Source organism: Somniosus microcephalus, chromosome 19 (genome assembly GCF_052327205.1).
Source record: "Somniosus microcephalus isolate GS21.2 chromosome 19, FLI_Smic_1.0, whole genome shotgun sequence".
Classification (NCBI taxonomy): Eukaryota; Metazoa; Chordata; class Chondrichthyes; order Squaliformes; family Somniosidae; genus Somniosus; species Somniosus microcephalus.
The window spans coordinates 69481246-69508144 of record NC_141005.1 but is presented as its reverse complement, the minus strand read 5'-3'; the positions used below and the strand labels follow the sequence as shown (position 1 = coordinate 69508144).

The 26899-nt window shown below is 45.2% G+C and overlaps 1 protein-coding gene across 2 annotated transcripts in view; it reads left to right on the top strand.

Moving 5' to 3' along the window:
* Positions 1–26899, top strand: part of gnaz (guanine nucleotide binding protein (G protein), alpha z polypeptide) — a 386031-nt gene that overhangs the window by 352444 nt on the left and 6688 nt on the right. The gene's annotated exons all lie outside the window — the stretch shown is intronic.

Here is a 26899-nt window from a genome sequence, read left to right as displayed (position 1 = left end):
TAGTTTAAATCCGCCCCAACAGCACTAGCAAACCTCCCCGTGAGGATATTGGGTCCGGCCCTGTTGAAGTGCAACCCGACCGGCCTGTACAGGTCCCACCTCCCCCAGAACCAGTCCCACTGCTCCAGGAATCTGAAGCCCTCCCTCCTGCACCATCTCTCCAGCCACGCATTCATCTGCTCTATCCTTCTATTTCTATACATTCATGTGCTGCACCGGGAGTAAGCTGGAGATTACTGCCTTTGAGGTCCTGCTTTTTAATCTCTTTCCTAGCTCCCTAAAATCTGTCTGCAGGACCTCATCCCTCTTTCTACCTATGTCGTTGGTACCAATATGGACCATGACCTCTGGCTGTTCACCCTCCCCCCTCAGAATGTTCTGCAGCCGCTCAGTTACATCTTTAACCCGTTGAATTAAGAGGTTAAGATGTTGTGACGTCACACTTCACATCTCCTGCTGTCACACAGCAATCTCTGCCTGATGTAAGTGACACTTGAATAAAATAGGCGCCGTCGACTGGACCCATGTGGCTACAAGGACCCCTTTTGTTGATGCTGTATCATACATGAACCTCAGAGAGTTCCACTTGTTTAATGTGCAGCATGTTACGGGTCGTCGTTGTACGTGTCTTCACACTGTTCCCTTTGGGGAACTGTATGAAGTGGTGGAAGGATTTCTGGCCGCGATTAACGCTCCTTCCGTGACCGTAACCATCTTCGTACCAGCCATTAGGGTGGTTAGTCCTATGGCGGGAGGGTTTTACGGGCTCCCACAACCCATACGAGGAGGGGGGCCACCCACACCCACGGACGCAAGTATCCCGCTGGATGTCAACCCAGAATTTAGAGCCGGAGCTCCGACTCCATTTGCCGGGACTGTCTGGAGCGGGGTTCGAAACCCTACGCCTTCTGGCCCAGCGGCGGGGATGCTACCGCTACGCCAAAGGCCCACTCCATGTTACGGGTATTGCAGTGGGACTTCTTAAGGTGGACTACATGTGCAGGAACAATTAAACACCTCATGTTACTAATCTCTGCATATAATAGCAACTAGTACCAATACCTGCAGCATCAGCTCCTTAAGAAAGCACTAATTATTTATTATCCCCACACTGGCCTTTTAATCTGTTTCATTTCCTGTGCTTTTTCAGTCCTGATGAAGGGTTTCGACCTGAAACATTGACTCTATTTCTCTCTCCACGGATGTTGCCTGGCCTGCTGAGTTTTTCCAGCATTTTCTGTTGTTATTTTGGATTTCCAGCATCCGCAGTATTTTGCTATCGTACTAATTATTTATTATTTGTATATCCAAACTCCACACACAATCAGTTCTTTACACTCTCAATGTAAGGGACAACCAGTGGTACCGCCACAATGTAACTTTAAAAAGTTGGCATGTATACATTCTTGGGTGAGTTTTGCTTTGGAATCATTTAGTATTTAAATAAGGCAAAATTATTTAAAGGAAAGGGAAAGACTATGGCCAATAATTTCTATTTAAAATACTCTTGCCCATACTTATCGCTTTCTTCGATCGAGGGGTAGAAATTCATTTCGGGCGGTGGTGCAAAACGGGTGGTATCGAATCGGCCGCCCGTTATATGCAGGGCCTGATATTTAATTCCATTGACGGCAATGGAACTGAATATCAGCCGCTACGTATAATAGGCGGCCGATCCGATACCGCCCGTTTTGCCGAATTCTTACTCTCCACTGTTGTTAGCACTCTGCTCCCCCGTTGAGCTGATCCACTGATGGCAGTAGTCTACATAAATCCCAGAGTGGCTGCACTGGATTAATAGGAGATGGGCCCTGAAATTCCACCGGGTTCTTCTGGTCTTCCACTGTAGCTTTGGCAGGAAGCCCCAGAGAAATTTAAAAAACGTCTGAAATCAGCAACTTATGTCATTTCTCGGGGCGGGGGGCGGGTGGGTGCGGTTCGGCTGATCTGCCGCCAAAGTTATAATGCGAGACCAAGAGAACACCCACCCCGGCAACCACGGAATTTCAAGTCCGTGATGTTATAGACCAGAGCTACCGGAGCTTAGGGGGAAAACAGTACAAGATAGATAATGTTGTGTCCTGAGCTGGTAGAGATTTTTCTGAGGTCAGGCAGAGCTGCATCACTTCAAATGTTAATTTTGGCTCATTTGATAGTACTGTTACCTCTAAGTTAGAAGGTTTTTTATTCAAGACTCATTCCAGAGCATCAACACATAAACTAAGCTGATACTCCAGTACGCCATTGAGTATGTGTACTGTAGGCAAAGGTGCTCTCCTTTGGATTAGACATCAAACCGGTCTATTTGCTCCAATGATTTGAGTGAATATTAAAGATCCCACTGCACCTTACAAAGAAGAGCAGAGAGTTCATCTGGTGTCTTGGCCAAATTCCTCCCTAAACCAACACCAATAAAAACTGATTCACTGGAAATTTCATCCTCTAGTAGCTTAAGGAGTCTTTCAGTGCACAAAATACCTACATAACAGTCACTGCACTTCAATGTAATTCATTCTGAAGCACTTTGAGACATTTCTGAGTGACGTGATAAAGCACTATATAAATGCAAATACTTGAAAAAAAATAATTCTGTATGTAAGAGAAACTATGTACCTTGAAGATTGCAGTTTATTCTCTGTTTAACTTCTGCTATAACACTGATGATACAGCACTCCAAAATAAATGCAACTGTGGGTTTAGTTAACTGTATTTAATAGCCAACAATTTTATACATTTTATTATCAGATGTCTGTATTATCTGTATGTCTTACTGGTGACTTCATATTCCAGCTCTGCACTTATAATTGCTGGTTCGATTGCAGATATCCCTCTTGATAAATTGCAGCTCCCCATATGTTAATCCCAGAGATCACAAATAATCCAATTCTCATCAGATTGCTTTAATAGTATTTGTGCCAGTGAATCCCAGGGATGGCAGAAAGGTAGATGTACTATCGATACAGCAGGAAGTAATTAACAGCAACCGTCTGGCTGCTCAGCACCATTTGTTTTGTGCCATCTTGCAGAGTGAAATTCCAAAGATATAAATTATCTGCGCACATACAGAGGGATTATGAGCAGATTTTATATCTGAAACTTGTTGGGAGCAGTCCCTGTGGGTCACACAACCATGAGAACCTTCAAATTGTATAAGCTAGTGGAAGAGAGCAGCTTACACTTGTGCTGACAGCAAGCCTTGCAAGAACTTGCCACAGCTTGCTGCATCCTGGGATTTTCAGTAAGCACGTATGGCATATGTGGTGATAAAGAGTGTCCTTTATTAAAATAGAAAGTCCAAATTCTGTTCCATGACTGCGAACTCAGGTAGAAATGTTCACGTTATATAATTATTGAACAATTGTTATTTCATAATATTTACAGAAGTGATGGGGGGACGAATTTTAACATGGATGAGCGGATGGAGGTGTAAATGGCCAAACATTGCAAGCGTGTCAGGAAGACGGCTCCAACCCACTGATGTCCGTCTTTTACTAAGGCAGGGAAAGGGGTGGGCAGCCAACCTGCTTCCAGGAGGCGGGTTGGCATTTTAAATATGTTAAGGAGGCTGGAAGCCTCGGCTTTAACCTGCTTTGCAGGTTTTACTGTGGCCGGCAGGGTTTCCCGGGCTACAGGAAACCCGGCAGCTGCAGCAAGGTAAGGACAGCTTCAGGGAGCACTCCTTGTGGTCCATTAGGAGCAGCAGTGCTTCCTCCCAGTCCCCCAAGCTCCCCCATCATCTGAAACCACCCCCCCCACCCATACAAACCCCATCCCCCCTCCCTTGCAGGATCAGACCCCCTGGATACAGACATTTTTAACTCATTTAGTTTACGACTTTCACTCGTTGTATTCTTGCTTTTATGATGTTGCTGCCGCATGGTGCGGAGTAATACAAGATGTCCGACCTTGCACTGCGCACTGCCTTTCACAATGTGCCACATAGCAATATAAATACACTAACCAAAGTAGTTCCATATAACGATGTAACAAGTAGTTCCATTTAACAATGTAATAATATAACGATGTAACATCCCTCTTTCTCAAAAAAACTAAAACATGAAATTTAATTTAATTTAATTTAGAAAATATATCTATTATTATCAAATACAAAGAATCGTGAGTTTTCTTTTCTTATTCGCGATATCGCTCAGGTGGTTGGATGTTGTCCCTCCATCTTGTGGATTTGGTGGTGACCACTTCTCTCTGCGGTGTTTTGGTGTGTTCCGCTCTTGTTGTTGTTGTTGCTGTCGCACTTGGAGTTGGAGTGTGCATGCTCGTGGTTGTTTGATTTGTGGCGCTTGTTTCTGGCATTGTACTGCTTGTGGTAGCTGGTGTTGTCAATGTTGCTGATGTTGTCTGCTGCTTAACCAGTTCAGGTGAAGGTCTGATGTGGAGTCTGTTCCGTCTGTATTGGTTACCAAGTTCGGTCTCTACGAAGTAGGATCTTGGAGTATCAGCTTTTCCAATGACCTTGGCTGGATTCCAGGTTTTCAACACCGGGTCTTGCACATGCACTGATTGCCCATTCAGCAATTCTGGTAGCATCTTTGCATGTTTGTCGTAATGTTTGCTCCCTACGACTTGTGCTTCTGCCAGCTTCTGCCTGAAGTCCTCCTGGTCCTGGGGAGAATGTATTTTTGCTGGTAGGGTAGTCTTAAACTTCCTCCCATTCAGCAATTCCGCAGGTGATTTCATGTCTGCTTTCAGTGGTGTTGATCTGAGTGATAGGAGGGCAAGGTCTTGGTCTTCCCCCATCTCACTGCTTTTGATGAGAGTTCTCTTGACAGTCTGGATCTGTCTTTCGATGAACCCGTGTCCCCTTGGGAAATGTGGGGATGAGGTTACTATTTTGAACCCATACTTTTCTGCCAGAGCTCTGAATTCACTCGATGTGAACTGGGTTCCATTGTCACAGATTACCTTTTCCGGGATTCCTTGTTCAGCAAACAAGCTCTTTGCAATTCTGGTGGTAGTTGTGGCTCTCAGATCTTTCATCCTTCTCACAAAAGGAAACTTGGAATAGTAATCTGTCACTATGAGATACCATTCTTGATTGCACATGAAGAGATCTGCCCCAACAGTGTGCCATGGTCTTGACGGTATTTCACTAGGTATCATCTCCTCTTTCTGTTGTGCATTTCTGTATTTCTGGCATATACCACATGCAGAAACCATCTGTTCGATATTTTTATACATGCCTATCCAGTATACAGCTGACCTGGCTCTCAGCTTGCATTTCTCCATTCCCATGTGGCCTTCATGTATTACATGGAGAAGTTCTGTCTGCATCGTCTTTGGCATGATGATCCTCGATCCAGCAAGGAGAATACCGTCTTCTATTGCGATGTCGTCTCTAATCGTCCAGTATTGATGAATTGTCGCCTATACCTGCTGGATTCTCTCCGGCCACCCCTGTATCACTTGTTGTGTGAGTAGTTGCAATTCCTCATCTTTGCTAGTCTCATCTCTGATTTGACTGAGCTTTGTAGGGGTAACACTCACTAGGTGGTGGATTTTTACTGTTAAACCTCCACCTCGTGTTTCTCATATGGTGACAATCGAGACAACGCATCTGCTAGCACCATTTCCTTTCCTGGCTTATATTTAAGCGTGAAGTCGTAGCTTTGGAGCCTTAGAAGTAGTCTTTGCAGTCTTGTAGGTGCTTTGCACAGATTCTTCTTGTAGATCTGTTCTAGTGGACGATGGTCACTCTCTATTGTAAACTGCCTTCCATATAGGTATGTATGGAATTTCTCGCATCCATACACTACTGCTAATAGTTCTCTTTCTATGTTGGCGTATCTTGTCTCGGCTGACGTCAAGGCCTTTGATGCGAAAGCTATTGGCTTTCCTTCCTGCACAAGAGCTGCCCCTAATCCTCTGGTAGAAGCGTCTACTTGTAGAGTGACTGGTTTTCTTCTGTCATAATATGACAGACTTGTTTCTTTGCACAACAGTTCTTTAAGTTGTTCGAAATTCCTTTCATGTGATTCAGACCACTGGTATTCGGCGTCTTCTTTCATTAGCTCTCTGAGATTTGTTGTATGTTCCGACATGTTTGGGATGAAAGAACTCATGTATTGGACCAAGCCGAGGTAACTCCTCAGCTCTTTCTTATCTTTGGGTGGTTTCATTTCAGCAACAGCCGCAATCTTCTCAGGACTTGGCTTGACTCCCTCTGGTGTGTAAATCATACCGAAGAATTGGCATTCCTTGACTTTAACTATGCACTTATCGGCATTTAACTTGATGCCAGCCTTCCTGGTACGCTCCATGGCCTCATGTAGGTGCATATCATGGTCTCTTTCATCTGCTCCATAGATCTGAATATCATCAGCTATTCCTATAGCTCCTCCACAACCTCTGTAGGTCTCGTCTACTTTCTGTTGGAAGATGTCTTGACTGACCTTTAACCCGAATGGTAGCCGCAGGAATTTGTAACGCCCAGATGGTGTGGTGAATGTTGTCAGTGTTGTTGATTCCTCATCCAACTTCACGTTCCAATATCCATTTCTGGCATCTAGTTTTGAGAAAACCTTGGCTCCTGCCAGTGATGGCATAATCTCCTCTAGCATTGGGGTGGGATAGTGGTCCCTCTTTATCGCCTGGTTTAGAACTTTGGGGTCCAAACATATTCTGAGACGCCCGTTTGGCTTTTCTCATACCACAATTGAGTTTACCCAGTCTGTGGGTTCAGTGACCTTTACGATCACTCCCTTTTCTTCCATCTCCTTTAGCTCTCTTTCAAGCTTTGTCTTCAGCTCGATGGGTACTTTTCATGGAGCATGGATAACAGGCTTTACCTCTGGATCGATGGTGATGTGGTATTGGAAATCTCCAAAACATCCCACTGTATCATCGAAACATTCCGGATACATGTCTATCAAGTCTTTTTTACTCTTGATTTGTGGGCGATTCTCCAGCGGGGTGTTGCTGTCTATCCCCAGTGATGTTTCCGTCAGCTCGTGATTCACTGAGATCAATCTCAACTTCTCGCAGCTGTTTAATCCCAGGATCGCTGGCCCCTCAGTGTCGGTGACATAGAACATGCAGTTGATGTTCTTTCTTTTATGTGTCCCTTTGACAAAGGTTGTTCTGAGTTGTTTAATCTCACTCCCCCCGTATGCTGTCAGCGTGACATTACTTGCCTTTAAACAACCATTTTTCGGGTAGCCATCTTCTCTCAGGTTTTCGGGAAAGATCTGCTGGTACAGTCTCAATGGGAGAATGTTGCTCTGAGCCCGTGTCCAGCTTCAACTTTAAGTTGATGGTTGTGGGCTGACCTTTGACCCTCTTTTCGATTTGGATGATGGTGTGCAATTCTCTCTTCGGAGCATTTTCCGCTCTAGACATCTCGTGGAAGCTGTACCTTTATGGTTTCGATGTTTAGTGTATTGTCATGACCACAATCATCATCATCTTGTTCATCCATAGCATGGATATTGTGTTTCTTTCTCTGGTTCTGCTGTCCACCTTTGTTTTTGATGTATGTTCCTTCTTTCTTCGTTCTACACCTCTTTTCCCAGTGGTTTAGTTTGCCACATGCATTGCAGCTTGTTCCATATGCTGGACATTTCCTCCTGTCTGTATAATCATGCGGTCTTCCACAGTTTCTGCACATGTTTCTCCCATTGTCATGTGCATGTCTTTGTGTGTTGTACTTTTCTCTCACTGTATCCACTCTGTTGTCCATCTCAGAAGCCGTCCGCATGTCAGCCGTTTGAGAAATCAGCGTTCTCATTTGCTGCTTCATGGCTTCATGCGCTCTCACAGTATCTATAGCCTCTATTTTGAGCTTTTCTTTCCCTATCAGGGCTTTTTGTACCTCTGCATGTGCTGACCCCCATATCAGCTGGTCCACAAGCCTTTCCTCCATTTCCTTAAATGCACACTTGCTGGCTTCATTTCTCAGCCTTGTCAGGAAATTGTCAGCTGTTTCACCAGGTTCCTGTCTTAGACTCTGGAATTTGTATCTGTGTATACGGTGATTGGATTTAGGCTCTAGATGGTTTCTGAATTTCTCAAAGATTGTCGCAGGGTTTTCCTTTTCCTCTTCAGTCAAACTCCAGCTATTATACAAATCTAGACCTTTTTCTCCTGTCCACAACAGAATGTAACTAACCTTTTCCTCATTGGCAGTACCCTTCAGGAAACTTTTGAATGTAAGGTCGCATTTCTGTTTGAACTTGCGGAATGCCTCTACTATATCGTCGGCTTCCCCGTTCATGAGGGGTTGCATTTGCGCAGTCAGTGCAGTGGCAGCCGCCATCTTAGTTGCCCTACGATTCACACTCAATCACCGCAGACACCGGCACTCACGATCAGCTCATATATTCACTTTTCGTCTTATTCGTAGTTCGTATGGCACAAGTTGTACTCACTTATACCGCTGCCACCATGTTGTGTCTCCTTGTGTTCTTATTGCAAAGTAATACAGACACTTTTAACTCATTTAGTTTACGACTTTCACTCGTTGTATTCTTGCTTTTATGATGTTGCTGCCGCATTGTGCGGAGTGATACAAGATGTCCGACCTTGCACTGCGCACTGCCTTACACAGTGTGCCACATAGCAATATAAATACACTAACCAAAGTAGTTCCATATAACGATGTAACAAGTAGTTCCATTTAATGATGTAATAATATAATGATGTAACAAACACTAACTACACTTTGAAAGCTGGGAATCACTTTGGGATAGTCTGAGGATGTTAAAGGTGCTATATAAATGCAAGTTCCTACTTCTTTTTAACCTGTCTTGCTGCAAACAGATTGTAGAGTTGAGTGTTTGTTTGTGTATGCAAATTATAGCTTTTACTAATCTTTGCCTATTTAAAGTTCAGCATGTGCCCCCTTTTTAAAGGGGCACATCCAATAAAGACTGTAACTTAACAAAAAAGTTTAAAGGAAACTTAACAAATCAAATTAAAATTTTATTCCCGGGGGTGGTGATGCACTCCAGTCCCTCCGGTGCCCACCAGCGTGCCGGTGGACACCGCGTGCTCCATCTCCAGGGACACCCGGGCTCGAACGTAAGCACGGAAGAGAGGCAGGCAGTCGAGCCGAATGACCCCCTCGACTACCCGCTGCCTGGACCTGTAGATGGCCACCTTGGCCAGGCCTTTACTGCTCTTTGATCTTGAACAACACACAATGTAATGGGCCAATATCTTTGTCTTAAATACTTCCTAGACCAATAACATAGAAGGAAATTTGAGTAGTTCTTCCCCTGTAATTTGACACTGCTGATATTGAGGTATTTAAACATAATGATGTTGGCTTTATTAATGTTGTTCTATGAAAAGATGACAGGTACATTAAACTAGATTGAAATTATATTCTCTAGAAAGAACATAGGTCAGTCAGTCACTCTTAGCAATAACATGGAATTAGCAGCAGGTGAAGAGAGTATAGCAGCAGGTGAAGAGGGTATAAAGAATTAATATTACATAATCATCCTGAGGCTGCTCAGTCATGTTGCAAGTTATATTAAACTGACTACAAACATCTTATTAAACCAATCAACCTGAAAGGAATATTTTTTGTTGAATATGCATTTACGAGTTGAATTTCCGTAGGGGGGGATTTCCAATTGTCAGCTGTAACTTAGCCGTAACACCCACAGAAACCTCAGAGAAACAGCGTAATAGCGGCACAGACCATCAGGCAGATGTTCTGCCCTGCTGCACTTCTAATAGCACAGCACTGTGTGTACAGTTCTGGTCTCCATATTAAAAAAAGGATATAGAGACACTGGAGAAGGTGCAAAAAAGATTTACTAGAATGATACCAGAACTGAGAGGTTATACCTACCAGGAAAATTTGAACAGGCTGGGGCTCTTTTCTCTAGAAAAGAGAAGACTGAGGGGTGACCTGATAGAGGTTTTAAGATTATGAAACGGTTTGATAGAGAAGATGTTTCCACTGGGGGAGGGGGGTGGGCGATGGGGGAAAGAGACAAAAATACGGGAAATCAATATAAGATAGTCACTAATAAATCCAATAGGGAACTCAGGAAACGTCTTTACACAGAGAGTGGTTAGAATGTAGAACTCGCTACCACAGGGAGTAGTTGAGGCGAATAGCATCGATACATTTAAAGAGAAGGGAGAAAGGATATGTTGATGGAGTTAGATGAAGAGGGGTGGGAGGAGGCTCGTGTGGAGCATAAACACCAGCCGACTTTACATCACAAGCACAAACTTCGACCCTAGCGCTGAATTCAGCGCTGGGTCCTAAGCATGCCAGGTTAACCTAGCATGCAAACAGGCTGACAATGGCGATGTCTGGACCTCTTAAAGGAATGCACACATCGTCCAGGTAAGTTTGAATTTAAGGTTTTGGACTGTTGTTTTTTTTGATTTTATTGAAGTGGTGGCTTGCTGCAATAGATGTGAAAAGTTTTTTAAGTGTGTAGGGAGTGCTGCTTGATGCTTGCAAGGGCTCAGATGGTAAATGAAGGCCTTTGAGAAGACAGAACATGCTGCGAATACTCAGTAGGTCACGCAACATCCATGGAGAGAAAAACAGAGTTCACATCTCCGGTCGAGATGTTACCTGACCAGCTTTGTATTTCCAGTATTTATGTTGCCATTTCACATTTACGGCATTCGCTTGCAGAGGGAAGAGGAAACACAGAAGAGGAGGATGCAGAAAAGGAGGAATCAGAAGGAAGGATGCATCCCAGATCGTCCCAGTGACCACAACCCCAATTCTCCTTTCAACATTAGTCCCACACCTTACCTTCCATCTGTTACTGACCATCAGCATGTCCTCTTGGCCATGATGCTGAAATAAAAGCCACCACAAAGCAAACTTTCCAATCCACCTATATACGTCTATCCATCCAATGTGACATCAAGAAATCAACTCATCGCCCTTATGCATTCTCAGTGAGTGTCTTATGTGTGCCTTTGCCTATTCTACTGATGTCACGCAGTGTTACCACAGTGGCTGCAGCATGGCTGGTGGAAGGCTGCTGACTTTCAGTGGGGGACACTGCAAATGTCCTTGCTGGTTGACCTTGAGGAGCTGGTGGCTGGGAGTGTCAAATCAACCTTCTTCTTCTTGTTCTTCTTCACTCTCCTCTCCCTCTTCTTGGTCACCCACTGGCTGGGCAGGTTGCATTTCTTGGGTGTGTGAAATGAGGAAGGCACAAGGGTGGAGATGTGGTGATGGGTGGGCAGGAAAGCATGAGGACCATGCCAGAGGGAGCATAATGTATGAGAATACCAGCAAGCTTACATTTCGTTGTACTGCACTTGTGCACTAACAATGACAATAAAGTTGATTATTATTATTATTATCAAGGGGGTGAGGTGAGGCTAGGAATGGAGATGTGCCTCCTGATTGATGCATATTGTTGGTAGTTGAGTGATTGGGGGTGGGGGTCATGCATTGAGCAGTGTGTGAGGCCAGTGGTGCAGTTGGTAGGAGATGGCTTTTGAAGATGCATTCACTGGCCTTGACCAGTGGTCTGAGGTCATGAAGCTTCTTTGGGCACTGGAGCCAGGTGGTGGGGGCGACACTGCTGGCAGTAATGACCTCGGTGATGTGGTCCCACATCATTCTTTCTGGAGCGCCTCCTGGCCCCTGTGGATAGAGGGCCTGTCTTGCAGTGTTGACCCTCTGCACAAAGCTGGAGTGCTGCGTGCGAGACCCTGGGTGCTCCTTCCCTGGCTTGCTGAGCCATTTGTGTTAGTGCTGAGGCATTTTTCCAATCTTTTGAGGTTAGGAAGGGAATTCAGCATTAAGAGCTGAATATTTACATTTGGGACTTTTTAAATATTTTAAATATTTTTTTAAAAGGCAGAAAGGGCTGAAAACTGCATTGTCTCACTTCATTTTAATTTGTATTGCTTCAGTGTGCATGGCCCCTTTAAATCTCAGACCTCCATCACTCACAATTCCTCGCGAGCTCCACAGCCTCGCTTCCAGAGGCTGTGGGAAGCTCTAACGCCGCACCTGGACAGCAACTTCGTCTCGGATGCCTCCAGCAACGTCACCAGGATGGCATTGCATGGAAGGTAAGTGCTGCGCCAACAATCTCCTGCCCCCCAGAAGAATTTTGCCCCGTTAGCATTGCGACCATTTTCTCCAGTGGCCAGTGACACTGGCAACTTTAGTGGCGAACCCAAATTTCTCCCCCTAGATCTCTTTACTTAATAGACTTTTTAAAATGTTCCGTGTATCAGTGGTCAATACATTGCTTTACAGATCACTGCACTCCATGAATCTGAACCTTTAGTTTAAAGTTATTTATCTATATATATAAAGCGGTTTGTCTGTTTGTCTCTCTGTCTGTTTGTCTGTCTGTCTGTCCGCTATACACTCAAAAGTTATAGAGCGTACCTACACGCATGTTATATCAAAAGAAAGCTTATCATTAGGGGAGTCTAATAGGCGTATTTACTTTTTGGTCAGACAAAAATTGTTCTGACAGTATACAAAAAAGGTTCAAAAAACGGCAACATTCCACTCATTAGCGTTGAGTGACATGATGGTTGACCAATCGTACAGGGGATTAACCTGATGGTTGACCAATCGGTGCATCACGGGGGGCATTTCATTGCGTGTGTGGGCGGGCCTAATCCTTCTGAGCTGAGGTGAGTGGCCGCCATCTTGATTCCTAACTATTGATTTATTTTCCCCACTTTCTGTGTGTACCCCGTTAGGTTCTTTTCTGCAGTTGTCTTCTTAGCTATGGGGTGCTTAAAAACCTGAACTTTAATATTTAGGAATCTCTCTTTATTGTAGTGGATGCGCGGAGCCGCGGCCTAGCAGCGCGGGAAGCCTGGGCCTCGAGTTCAGCGGATTCCCGGCACGCCCGGAACCTGTCCAACCTGCTGAAGGCCGTTCATTTCCATGACCACGTCACCGTCTTTGCCTCGGCCAACGGCATCCGGGTGACGGCCGAGGCCGCCAAAAGCATCCAGGGGAACGCGTTCATCGAGGTGCCGAGGCCCGGGCCCCGGGGCGGAAAGCCGACCAGGTCACCATCTTCGCCTTGGCCAACGGCATCAGGGTGATGGCCGAGGCCGCCAAAAACGTCCAGGGGAACGCATTCATCCAGGTGCCGAGGCCCGGGCCCCGGGGCGAAAAGAGGCATTGGAGCGGGGGATGAGGGCTCGGGGAGGGGAGAGGGTAAGAGGGAGGGGGGAAGGAGGGGGAGGGGGAAGAGGGATGAGGGGGGAAGAGGGAGGAGGGGGATGGGATGGGAGGAGGGAGGAGGGGAAGAGGGAGGAGGGGGAAAGGGAGGGGGGGACGGGAGAGGGAGGAGGGGGACGGGGGAAGAGGGAGGAAGGGGATGGGGGAGAGGGAGGAGGGGGAGAGGGGAACAGGGGGGAGGGGGAAGAGGGAGGAGGGGGGAAGAGGGAGGAGGGAGAGGGGGGGAAGAGGGGGGAGGGGGGAAGGGGGGAGGGGAGGAGGGGGAGAAGGGGGGGGAAGGGGGGAAGGGGGGAGGGGGGAGAAGGGGGAGGAGGGGGGAGGGGGAAGGGGGAGGAGGGGGAGAGGGGGAGGGAGGGGGAGGATGAGGGGCAGGGAGGGATGAGGAGAGAGGGGGGGAGGGAGAGAGAGTAAAGCAGGGAGAGACAGGGGGAGGGAGAGAGAGAGGGTGCGGGAGGGAAAGAGTGAGGGGGTGGGAGAGGGAGGGCGAGCTCGCCTTCTTCCTTCCTTCCTTCCTTTGCAGGGGTCCATTGGGCCAGGCCTGAGGCGCTCCTTCCCCCCTCTCTCTGCAGGCTAACCCTGAACTAAATCCAGCAGTCTCTCTCTCTCTCTTCCCCCCCCGTCTCTCTCTTCTCCCCCCAGTCTCTCTCTCTCTCTCCCCCCCAGTCTCTCTCTCTCTCCCCCCAGTCTCTCTCTCTCTCTCTCCCCCCCGTCTCTCTCTACTCCCCCCAGTCTCTCTCTCTCTCCTCTCTCTCTCCCCCCCCCAGTCTCTCTCTCTCTCCCCCCCAGTCTCTCTCTCTCTCTCTCTCTCTCCCCCCCCCCCCATCTCTCTCTACTCCCCCCAGTCTCTCTCTCTCTCTCTCTTCCAACAACAACATCCCCTCAAAAAACCCTCGGCACCGCCGGGCACTCCAGCTAGTTCACAATATTTAGGAATAGGCTATACAGAAACCCAACCCAAACCAAGCTGCTGCATCAAAGGCATTGTAGCATTTTAGAGACTAAAGGAATAATATGATATTGAAAAACTATTTATACTATCATTGTGTATATCCGCTCCATCACCAAGACTGCCTACTTCCACCTCTGTAGCATTGCCTGTATCTGCCCCTGTGTCAGTTTATATGCAGCTGTAACTCTCATCCATTCCTTTGTTACCTCTAGACTCGTCTATTCCAATGCTCTCCTGGCCGGCCTCTCACCTTGCACCCTCCATAAACTTCAGCTCATCCAAAACTTGGCTGCCCGTATCCTAACTCGCACCAAGTCCCGTTCACCCATCACCCCAGTGCTCACTGACCTACATTCCCGGTCTGGCAACACGTCGATTTTAATATTCTCATTCTTGTTTTCAAATCCCTCCATGGCCATGCCCCTCCCTATCTCTGTAACCTGCTCCAGCCCTACAACCCTCCTAGATCTCTGCGCTCCTCCAATTCTGGCCTCTTGCGCATCCCCTATCACTTTACCGTTGGCAGCCGTGCCTTCAGCTGCCTCGGCCCTAAACTCTGGAATTCCCTCCATAAACTTCTCCGCCTCTCTATCCTCCTTTAAGACATTCCTAAAAACCTACCTCTGTGACCAAGCACCTATCTTAATAATTCCTTATGTGGCACGGTGTCAAAAGTTTTTGATAATCGTTCCTTTGAAGCGCCTTGGGATGTTTTACTGCGTTAAAGTCGCTACATAAATGCAAGTTGTTGTTGCTGTAGCATGCCACAGAATATTGAGGATACAGATTCACAACCACAATTCTCCACATAGTGAGCTTGGGATGTTAGTCAGACATCTAAGTGAAGGTAAAGATATTCCTCTCCTATGACCTGGGGAACACTTAAATTCCCAGGCACAAAGGGGAGGGAAAATGGTTGCTGTCCTGTCCTTTATCTTGTCCTGGTATTCCTTCAAGGGGGAGCAGAGTGCCTGCACCTACAACAGAATGTCACAGAAAGACCCAAGTATAATCCTGCTGGAACCCTATAATCCGTCTACAACACTGCATCTTAACCTCAGCTTTCTCTGGAAATGTCAGTTGGCCACCCATTTTGAGGGGTGACCAAAGAAACTGTTACTAGCCTTGTGCCTGGCCCCCTTCAGATTAGAGGGTCTGAGGGGCTACATCAATGCAAAGCAGGCCTAAAAATGTATGTAGCCTTTCTTTTGAAGCCATCAGATCCTCAGGGCTGGAAGTCTTCTGGCTGCTGCTTTTTGACAGCAGCCAGATGCTATTAGCAGGGGCTGGCTTTCACCCTCCAATCCAGGGTTCAGGCCATTGACATGGGGCAGGTTGAGGCCATGTTAAATCCATGAAAATCCAGGTGGGTTCAGGTCAGGTGTAGCACATTTTGATTATACTTCGCATTGGGGACATAAATATCAGAACCTATAACGTAAAAAAATATATTTACCAATTAATTTCCTGTGGCATTATGAAAAAAATATTCTTGAACACTTTGTGGGATACTAAGCTGTTTGCATAGCTCTCTGTCTTTCTCTATTTTTATGTTCCTCATCCCTAGCTTTACTGTTTTTACTCAGAGCTCTGGAACGCAGCACAGTCACACTCTGGTTATAATGTGATGATAGTTGGGCAAGACTAGGTCTGGTCCTTTGGTCATCCTTCTTGGGTTGATCTTACAATGATGCCAGTGGGCAAGGATCAGCTGTGGTCCTGGTGTGATTGCAGTGGGGCTAATCCAGGTATTGCTGTGTTGATGGCCAGTAAAGTCTCACTGTGGTGGAGCCAGACTATTTCTTACTTTGATAATGGTGTGCTGGGTTGGTCCCTTTTGTGCTGGTGACAAGGGCAGACTGATCTAGTCTTGCTGTGCTGGTGGTGGCGCCAAGCTGCACCAGGTCTTGCAGTGATGGCTATAGGACAAGGTTGTGTCTACCTATGAAGGCAGTGGGGTCATACTAGATCTCACTGCAATAGTAGTGGGGCCAGGACAAGTCTGCCTTTAATGTGATGGCGGTGGGACCAGGCCAAGACTTGCTATAATGATGGTTCTTTTCACAGACAGATACCTTTTCTTTCTAAAATGTATGATATGCATATTTCACCCATTTCTAAAATATTACAAAATGTATGCTTTTCTTACTAGACGTATATTGCCTACCTGGGACAGAAATGGAGGGAATGTTTGCTTCTCATGCTTGAAAATTGTGTCCATGTGAAGACATGCAATATTAAAGTCTTGAAAATAGTGCACTGTCATTCTTCAGTGGTATAAGTTATATTTTTTGCTTTGAGGTTTTTGCTAGGGAGTGACTGAATAGAGAAAGCTTGTTTCTGGATCAAACAAATTCTGCCTCAGCAAGTTTCTCTTCCACAAAACCATCATGGTGTACTTCACCAATCTTTTTTCATATGAGAAACAATGTGAATTAAGTTTCATCCATGACTTCCTTGGTGTTAAGAACCAGGTGGTCAGGAGTTTCCTCATTAATGGATTGTAATAATCCTCAATTACAGTCACAAAGGAGAATACTTGCTTGACAAACATTGCATACAATGTAGCTGTTCATGATGGTCACTTCATTATCAGCTTCTTCTCCACATAACTTCAAAGTCACATTTTAGCCTTGCACTTCTGGACCAATCAGCTTATCTTCTGAGTAGCTGGATTCGCAGGAATGCTAACTGTACCCCAGATCCTGGACAAGGGCATTATGCTGATCATGGACTTTGTTGATTAGCATTCCAAAAAATTTGTGCTTTGCCTTTTGGACAACAATATTACATGCCAAGAATTCTGGGTACATAGCTGGAGGCTATGTCTATGTCTATAATGTGCACTGAAAGTCAATGTGCGTAGACACTATCATCTAACATGAAAATCCAAGGAGGAAAGTTGGGTTAATGTTTCAGCGTACATAATGAAATTTCCCAATCACACAAACAAGAGAATGGTAATCTCAAATGAAAATGTATTCAATCAGTAGTTAAACAAAGCTCCCTGCTGAGCTCATTCACAGTCCCACAAGTCAAAATCTAGTGGTGATTCATCATTTGCATGTAGGTTGAGGTATTGGTCATAAGTAGTGTCATGAATCTTATCATTCATGAAGAAATGATTCATGAAATAACACTGGGCGGCCAGCTGGTGGCGCCGTCCAAGGAGTATAAATACTCGGGCGTGGGCCCAGCTTGCCCAGGACGTTTTTGTAACCAGGAACTAGTGATGTAACTAGAATATCATGTTGTGAAACAGTTGATTAAAGCCTTGTTTTATACTCAACCAAGTGCTTCGTGAGTTTTCTTACGTCAAGTAGTACATAGAAAGCAGCCTGGCATGAACATCTCATCTTATAACATGCTGCTGAAATGAGTAACTGATTCCTGCGTTGCAGATTTTAGCTATAAAAGGGCTACAATGCTATGCTTTTATGGATAGAAATTTAAAAAAAGATAGGCAATTTCAGTCAGTTTTTGATTTCACCTACATTATTTAACATTTTTTAATTAGTGTTCAGGCTTGAGCCGAAATCATCTATTGGCTATAGTTAACCCTTTCCAACCATCAGTTGGTGGTTTCATAATAGCCCCATATCTAAATAATTTTAATGCCTCACAAAGTGCTGTTGTGTCAAGTTTCCTGGTTTTCCCCTTCACTATTCATGCATGTTATGAACCTTAACTGCTCAACTATCCTCTGTGTTGTGACTCCTATCACAATACCCACAGCCAAATCTTTGTTCGTTGTCCCGTATGCTTTAAAATTGGATATTATATAAAATGTATTGTATCTCACTATTCCATGCAGTTTGGTTACAATTCAGTCTTGTCACACCACCAACAGCTTCATTATCATTTCTATTTAACTGAATATATACTGCTAGTTTTGCATCACTGTAAACCAATTTCTGGGGTATAACAGTATGAGATATACTTACGAAGGTTGTCTCACATTGCTTGGGATTGCCACTGCATGGAGTGTAACTACACTGCAATGCCAAACTAGGTTTGAAAAATGCTTATTGGTTCCCCGTTGGACCTCTTGGGCACTTTCTATAAAGTTATGCAGTTACCTTTAACATTTTGAGAGTGTGGATGCTCGATGCTCTCGTCCACACCCTTAACATTCATAATTAGCTTAAAGTAGAGTTCCGTACATCCATGTAAGCATGTGTGCACAAAACTCTCTCGTTGCTGTGAGGGTGCAATTCCAGAGAGGCAGTAGAAATTGGAGCCCTAATTTTAACTCGTGGGGAAGGAATCGTGCGTTTTAAATTGGACCCTATCTTCTCAAACTCTCTCAGCAGAACCTCATTCCTAGTTCTACCTATGTCATTGGATCCTACGTGGGCCACAACAACTGGCTCCTCCCCTTCCCACTTCAGGTTCTTCTTCAGCCACAAGGAGATGTCCTTAACCCTGGCAACACAGCCTTTGGAACTCCAACGACGACATCCTGCCATCCAACATCGCGTTCCCGCCTGCTGGTCAGCTGCCACTTCCAACCGGTTTCAGGCAGGAAATGCATGCACATGAGGACCAGGAGTTAAAATCACCCCGGCCTCACGCTGCCGAGGTCAAGATGATTTGCCGCCTGAATTGGTCCCCGCCCTCCCGATTCCTTCCCATTAATTAAAATTAGGGCTCCAATTTCTACTGCAGAGAACAGCATTTATCCCCCTGACTATACTGTCCCCTACCACTACAACATTTCTTTTCACTCTCCCAACTTGAATGGTCTCCTGTACCATGGTGCCGTGGTCAGTTTGGTCATCCACCCTGCAGACTTTGCCCTCAACTACACAGGCAGCAAGAACCTCGTATCTGTTGGATAAGGACAAAAGCCAAGGCTCCTCCAGCACTGCACCTGGGGTCCCCTTACCTGTCTGACTCGCAGTCACATCTTCCTGTCCTTGACCACTAACCAGACCTGTACCACAACCTAACCTAAGGGGTGTGACTGCACAATGCACAATGAGATAAGGCATTTGAGAAAAAGGAAAAATATTTGCTAAAGTTCATAGTAGTACATGAAAGTTAAGTTAAAGCTAGAATTCATGTTAACAACTTTAGTCTTGCTAAATTTGTGTGTACATTAAATCACTTAGTCATGACAGTTTAAGTACAGTGTCAGCCGTGTCTCAGTGGGTAGCACTCTCACCTCGGAGTCAGAAAGCTGTGGGTTCAAGTCCCACTCCAGAGACCTGAGCACAAAAATCTAGGCTGACACTCCAGTGCAGTACTGAGGGGCTCTGCACGATCGGAGATGTTGTATTTTGGATGAGGCATATAAACCGAGGCGCCGTCTGCTCTCTCAAGTGATGTAAAAGATTCCCACGGCACTATTTCAAAGAGGAGCAGCGGAGTTATCCCCGGTGTCCTGGCCAATATTTATCCCTCGATCAACATCACAAAAGATTATTTGGTCATTAGCACATTGCTGTTTGTGGGACCTTGCTGAGTGCAAATTGTGGCACAAGTCCCCAGATGTTAGTGAGGAGGACTTTGCAGGGCTGAATGTCGTATCCAATTATGGAGAGCTGTCCCACAGCCTAATCAAGGGCAATTAGGGATGGCCAATAAATGCTGGCCTTGCCAGCAATGCCCACGTCTCGTGAAAGAATTTTAAAAACTTTGAACTTGGGTTAAAAGTTAGGAAGTTACGAATGTAAGTCAGACAGAACTTCTTATATTTAAACAATAGATAATAAGAGTTGGAAAGGGATTAAGGGATATGGTGAAAAAGTGGTAGGTGGGGATTATGACAGTCAAAATGGGACTAGCTTGTTGGGTTTAATCGCCTTTTCCTGTTTCATAAATTCTCCACACTTCAAAATAAATAGTTTGTGATGTTCAGCAGCACAATCGCTAATAAAAATGTTTTTGCTATTAAATCATGCTGCTGTGGCAGAGCCACCAAGGGACTCTTATATTGATGTACATAATTATCTGTAACAGAATGAATTTGTACCTGTATTCGTTTTACTGCATGTAAATAGCGGGGTCTCTGTAGGATTAAGACCAAACGCAATGACGTCACCACGTGGGTCACATGACGTTCCCAACGGCGGGAAATGTGCTGACGTCATGACGTCAGACTGAGGAGCCTTCTCTCTCAGTCCTCGTGGAGCCAGCATTGAGCATAGACCTGTTAGTTAGTTCTCCTGCGTTTTGATTGTTACTTCTGCAAAACAGTATTAAACTTCGTTTGGTTGACAGACTGACTCGATCTCAGACCTTTGGTTAGGAATCTAGCAATTCCTACAGTGGTGACCCCGAACTTTCACGAACGATCTTCGCGGAGGAAGCGACACGCAACGAAACGATGAAAGCAAACGCGGTGGCTTTGAAGCTCCCTCAGTTTTGGGAACAACAGGCGGCCTCCTGGTTCGTGCAAGCGGAAGCTCAGTTTGAACTTCGAAACATCGTGGCGGATCAGACCCGTTACCTTTACGTGGTCTCCGCACTCGACGGCTCCACGGCGTCAAGGATCATCAACCTGCTTGAAAACCCCCTGGTCGATGGCAAGTACAACACGCTAAAAGCGCACTTAATTCAGGTTTTCGGCCTCACAAAGGCGGAACGCGCACGCCGCTTATTTACGCTGCCCGGGTTAGGCGACTCCAAGCCATCGGAGTTAATGTGCCAGATGCTCACACTCCTTGGCTCCGAACCGCAATGCTTTCTCTTTCGAGAGTTGTTCTTGAGTCAATTGCCCGAGCAGGTACAGGCAGCCCTCGCTAGATCGGATGCTATGGATTGCGTCGTGCTTCCCGCCGAAGCAGACACTATTTATGCGGTCACGCAGCAGTACTGCGCCACCACGAGGCGCCCCTCCCTCGCGGACTCCTCCTCGGTGCCTCCATCGCCCGGCTTGTGTTTTTACCACGCCCGTTTCGGCGCGAGAGCCAGATGCTGCCGGCCTCCCTGCAGTTTCACACCTCAAACGAAGAAAAAACACCAGCACCAAATACGGGAAAGGAAGACCGAGCCTGAGGGATGTCCCACGGCCGCGATGGCGATTGGCGATTCCGGGAATATAGGAGTCATTTGAACAGGCTTGTCCGACCTCCTCTTCGATTGACTTTCACTGTTAAAGACAATTCTGTGGGGGCGCATGTGGCAGAGCCACCAAGGGACTCTTATATCGATGTACATAATTATCTGTAACAGAATGAATCTGTACCTGTATTCGTTTTACCGCATGTAAATAGCGCGGTCTCTGTAGGATTAAGACCAAACGCGATGACGTCACCACATGGGTCACGTGACGTTCCCAACGGCGGGAAACGTGCTGACATCATGATGTCAGACTGAGGAGCCTTCTCTCTCAGTCCTCGTGGAGCCAGCATTGAGCATAGACCTGTTAGTTAGTTCTCCTGCGTTTTGATTCTTACTTCTGCAAAACAGTATTAAACTTCGTTTGGTTGACAGACTGACTCGATCTCAGTCCTTTGGTTAGGAATCTAGCAATTCCTACACTGCCATCCAAATTCTTCATCGTACAGGCATAAAATATTTAATTATAGCAATCTGGCATCTGAGTTATATGAAAAAACTCCAAAAGCCACGCAACAAGCTGCTCAAGTCAGCAGGTGTCAATTCAGAAATCTGTTCCATCTATTCATGTCAACTGCAGGTCAGAAGTCACTAATCTTATGCGTGCCCCCTTAGCATACAAACTGGATACTGTAAACTTGCATGTGCCCCCACATGTGCTTTTCCAATCTATCAATAGGCGGAACTGATGAACAATCTGGTAATGGCCAAATTGATGAGAAATCTAGATTCACAGAATGATAGAATGATACAGCACAGAAGGAGCCAATTGGGCCCATTGGTGCCTGTGCCGGTAGAGCTGTTTCCCCATAATCCTGTCATTCTTTTTCCCCTGAAGCTGGTTTATTTTGTGGAATACATGCGACTGAACAAAAGCAGCAATCCCAGACTTTTTAAAACTTCTACAATGCTTCCCGTAACAGCAAAAAACAACAAAAACAGGCTAAACTGTCCCAAATAGTGGACAGAACATTCACTTTTTGTTTTATTTCTCTTCAGATCAGCTTTTATGTCAAGAAACCAACCTGCTATATCTTAATTCCCAACTCAGGCCAGGACCTGCCTTCTCACAGACTTTGTTAACTTGACTGACCCTGAACATGGGTTTTGTTTTTCTCCTTTTTGTTAATTTTGACCCCAGCAAGTGTAATCTCACCATATGACCCTGACAACTACCACCTGAGGATCTCAAATGAATCAAGCCCCCTCACTCAAAGTGGTGTGAATGATCACTGCAATGTCCAAACTAACTGTCATTGTCTGAAACATGTTGGTTCAGACACCCCATCTGAAATTCCAATCTGTATCTCTCATCCCTATGAAGTTAACCCCTTGAGAACCAACAGTAGCAGTTTTATCATATATTACACCATGGCAGCATAGTCTGACATCCCAAAATGTGACAGTCGTGTTAGTTTTTAAGTAAATCAACGAAATACAAATTGGGTGTCAATTCAACAAACTAAACTAAATCTTCTGTATCTAGCTTTTCTCCGAAAATACCTGCTAAACTTAAAGTTTGGAATTTTATTCGCACTTTGCAGGCGTGTTTTTAAGTCTTTATTCTTCTTCCATGGCAAGATGACAGGGGGACTTAAGCAAAGAATTACCGATATTTTCCTCTTTTTATCACCAATTTTCTCCCCTCTTCCTCCTCTGCTGAAGGCATTGACTATTTGCTAAGGCATGGTTCCACAGGTCTCAGGCGCCCACTTGTATCTTGAAGTGACCATTCTTTGTATGTCAGCCTAGACAGCGTCAGACACTATTCCACTATATGTGGCCTGTTCTTGTCCAACTGCCACACTTGCATTGCTAACAGGGATCACTGGATAGCGATCAGGCGCAGCAACATCAACCTTGACCATAATAGTAATTTTCCACTTGATTTTTATTAAATAGCTTTTATGACAGACAACTACTAATAGGAACAGATACATAACATATTAGTTTTCATAAATTTTCTTCATTGATTAGGGTGATACCCTCCTGTTATGGTCCATTTACTTTTAAAATTCTGTTTGTTTTGGGGGTTGATCGTTGTGCTCATGAAGGTGACTAGTTTTTCCATGGGCTCTGATGTCAGTTGCAGCACCCATACTGCTGCCGTAACTCTACCCACCTAACTCAGCACACACAAGGGATCAAACCTTGGATCTTCCCAGTTTGCATTACCTCAGTTACTCACTGCCATAAAAAGTGGAGCCATTGGCAGAGGGGCAACTGTATTACTTATGAAAGAATTGTATACATTACATTCAAGGCAAATTGGCTGAAGCATATTAATAAGAATATAATCTGATTTTTTCTTTTTAAATACTGCTGGATAGGTTAACAAATTGAATATCAGATCGCTACAAGAGAGATTATTTACAATTAACGTTTTTCACAAACGCATTAGTCTATAGTCAGTATTCTTTTATCTGTTAATAAATAATCTGTAACAATATTTATCCATAATAAGATTTCTAAGAGGGAAAGCAATGGAACATGTTGCTATGGTAAGCACAGAATCACCACTGTCTATGCACAAAACGCTGGAAAGTTAATCATTTCTAAAGGTTGTTCTCTAAGGTTTTTCTATATCATGTGGCCTTACTTGGCTGGCTTGACACTAATTCCAAACAGTGCTACACCAGAGGACTACCATTTCATAGTAATTTAGCTTGCAATCTCCCAGTCTTTATCAAGCTATGCAGGTCAAAGTGTTGCCAGTCTTACCCTGACATCTCCACTTCACCCCAGATCCAATGGCCCATCCTCAAACTACAAGCTTCTCTCAAGAGCCAGCCCAGGACTTCAGCCCACATCATCAGATTCCATCTGAACACCATTATTTTTCACATTTCTCATTTTAAAGAATTTATATCCATTGAATAATTTAGCAATGAGAGAACAGAATAAAGTATAGATCAAACAATTCTTCAGGATTCTTAGATCAACTACATAGGTTAGCTCTGTGCTGAAGGCCATTCTTTCAGCATTGAAGTTATCGTTCATCTGCTGCAGTTAAATAGTAATGAGTGATTTATACCCAAGCACTCTTGTCTCATGACCAAATCAGTGCTGAACCCACACATTTCAACTTCCCAATTACTACCATCTACTTAAGGTTCAACAAATTACTTTTTGTTTCACCAAAACAGATTCCTTGGTTGATAAATACTCAGACAAGCAAACCTCATAGGATATGAGAGCATTGGAATCTGTCCTAAAACAGAGAATATATGCATCTGTATTAAGCAATCACTATTTTGAATAAACCAATTTGCCTGTGTGAGACAAAGAGCTTTTGAATATAAATAACATTATGCCCTTTAAAATCAAGCCAATTATGATCAAGCCAATGAGAGCCATTTCTTCATCCAGATGTGCTGTAATTTGTATAACCTACCATATTTTAACTTGTGGCTGTGCCCAAGTGAGTGGGGCATACATCTTATATTATGTAAATACTAAACTGCTTAGTTCAGAAAGAAAGGCCATGATTTTATGAACCTTGGCGGGTCCGTGGCAGGCGTTGTCGGTGGTGGGCCCAACCCCACTACTGTCTCCATCCCGGCCTCTGAAATGAATTTCCCTTGATTGGACTTGTTAAGCCCGCCTAGCATGTTTCACGGCCAATTAAAGGAAGCGGGTCTGGTGATATCATTTGATGATGCGTCATTAGTCGGTTTCCTTAAAGGGACATTTGTGCAGTCAGTGTTCTACAGCATTGAGGTGCTGCAAACACTGACAAGCACTGCACAAAGGAGCAGGGCTGCACCCAGGCTCACGCATGGCTCCCTCCTTATACTTATGGAGGGAGACACAGCACACAGGGAGGTCCACTTCCCTTCCCATGGGCAGAAGAGACCTCCCTAGGAGATCAACACACTCTGGTTGCACATTGCAGAGGAGGGCATAAGTAGGGATGTGGTCAAGAGGACCTGGGTGCAGTGCCGCAAACATTTCAATTATCTCAGTAGATCACGAAACTTTAGTACAAAGCCACACTTTAGTACAAAGCCCCATCACTCTGCCTTCCCTACCCTACTCCTGCACATCCTTACTCACACCAAATTACCTTGCACCTCCACCCATCCCTCTCTATATATATTATCACTTCCCCATCTCACTAGCCACCATTCACACTCACCCTCATCCTAGTGCAATCATACCAACTAACAACACACAAGGATAGGCACTTGGGTGTTTTATACAATGCTCATGTAAAGTTTCTGTTAATGTGGTGTCAAACATTGAAACCTTTATTTTCAACACTTTGCGTTCTTGGACAGATTTGTGTGCACCTTTGGAAGTGGCTTAGTGAGTTGCAGTGAATGGTGAGACATAACGATACCCCCGTAATGGTGATGAGTGTGAAAGGAATGGCGTGGACATTGTAGGGATGCTTTATGGTGTTGGTGTGGGGTGGTGTTAACCTGGCGCATCATGTGGCAGCCAGGGTGTACAGCATCAAGTGAAGTAAATCTGGCCACGGTGAGGACATCCCGGACAGCAATGTGGCCGGGTGTTGATGCCCTGTGTCCTGTGCAGCATCAGTTGGTTGCGGAGAAGGTTGGTGTTGTTGTTGGTGCTGCTGGTGTGCCCAGTGCTGCTGGTGTGCCTGGTGATGCTGGTGTTGGGGCTGATCGTGGTGGGATTCTGAAGACCAAGGTGAGAGAATTTCAAGGGCACCCATGTTGATGGAATAGATGGCAGGTGAAGTAGAGATGACAGAAGCGATCTGTCAATGGTGGGAGAGGTAATGAGGTCAGACTGGATGGAGACTTGTGTAAAGACTTGCAGCATCCTGAGTCTTTAGTGGAAATGCAGTTTAGAGAAGCTAGTGGTTAAGGGAATATATGTCAATCAGCTAGGAGCTTTGACTTGATATTTGAAGCTGTCAACTCATCAGCTGATTCAATGGCCACTGACATCCTGCCTCAGCTTCACAGATGAGGTCTAGGCACAGCGGGAAACCGGTGGCTGACCTGTCAAATCCAAAAAGCTGGGAAAAAAACATTGCTAAGTGGCTGTAAACAGGCCACTAATGATTTTAATTGCCTCCCCCGCCACTGCATGTCAGGTCTGCTCAGCACTGACAGACCCGACATTTGGTAAAGGCACGTGGTGGCAAGTTCACAGCGGGGTCCCGACCCGCTGGAGGAAAAAAACACTTTCCCACCCGACCCGTCACCGATCACGCCCGCTGACCCCCACAAAATCCAGCCCAAACTTTCTGCACAAAGAACATTTTTTATGAAGTTGACCAGAAGTAAAGGCTTCATTGTTTTGTCCAGAGAACCTTTTTATCCATATATCTTTAAGAAACGTAGCACCCAAAATCACTGGGCCTATTAGGAGCACAGCAGCAGTTCAACCGGGGCAGGAGGATCAAAATTTGCCATTCTCCTTGAAGTGCTGCAGCCTGTGAAGCTGAGGCGGGAGGTCAGTGGTCATTGAATCAGCTGATGAGTTGACAGCTTCAAATATCAAGTCAAAGCTCCCAGCTGATTGAGATATATTCCCTTAACCATTAGCTTCTCTAAACTGCATTTCCACTAAAGACTCAGGATGCTGCAAGTTTTTACACAAGTCTCCATCCAGTCTGACCTCATGGTGATGGTGCTCCCACAGTGATGTTAGGTAGGGATTTCCAGGATATTTACCTAGCAATGATGAAGATATGACCAAGTCAAGATGGTGTGTGAATTGATGGGGAACTCGGAGGT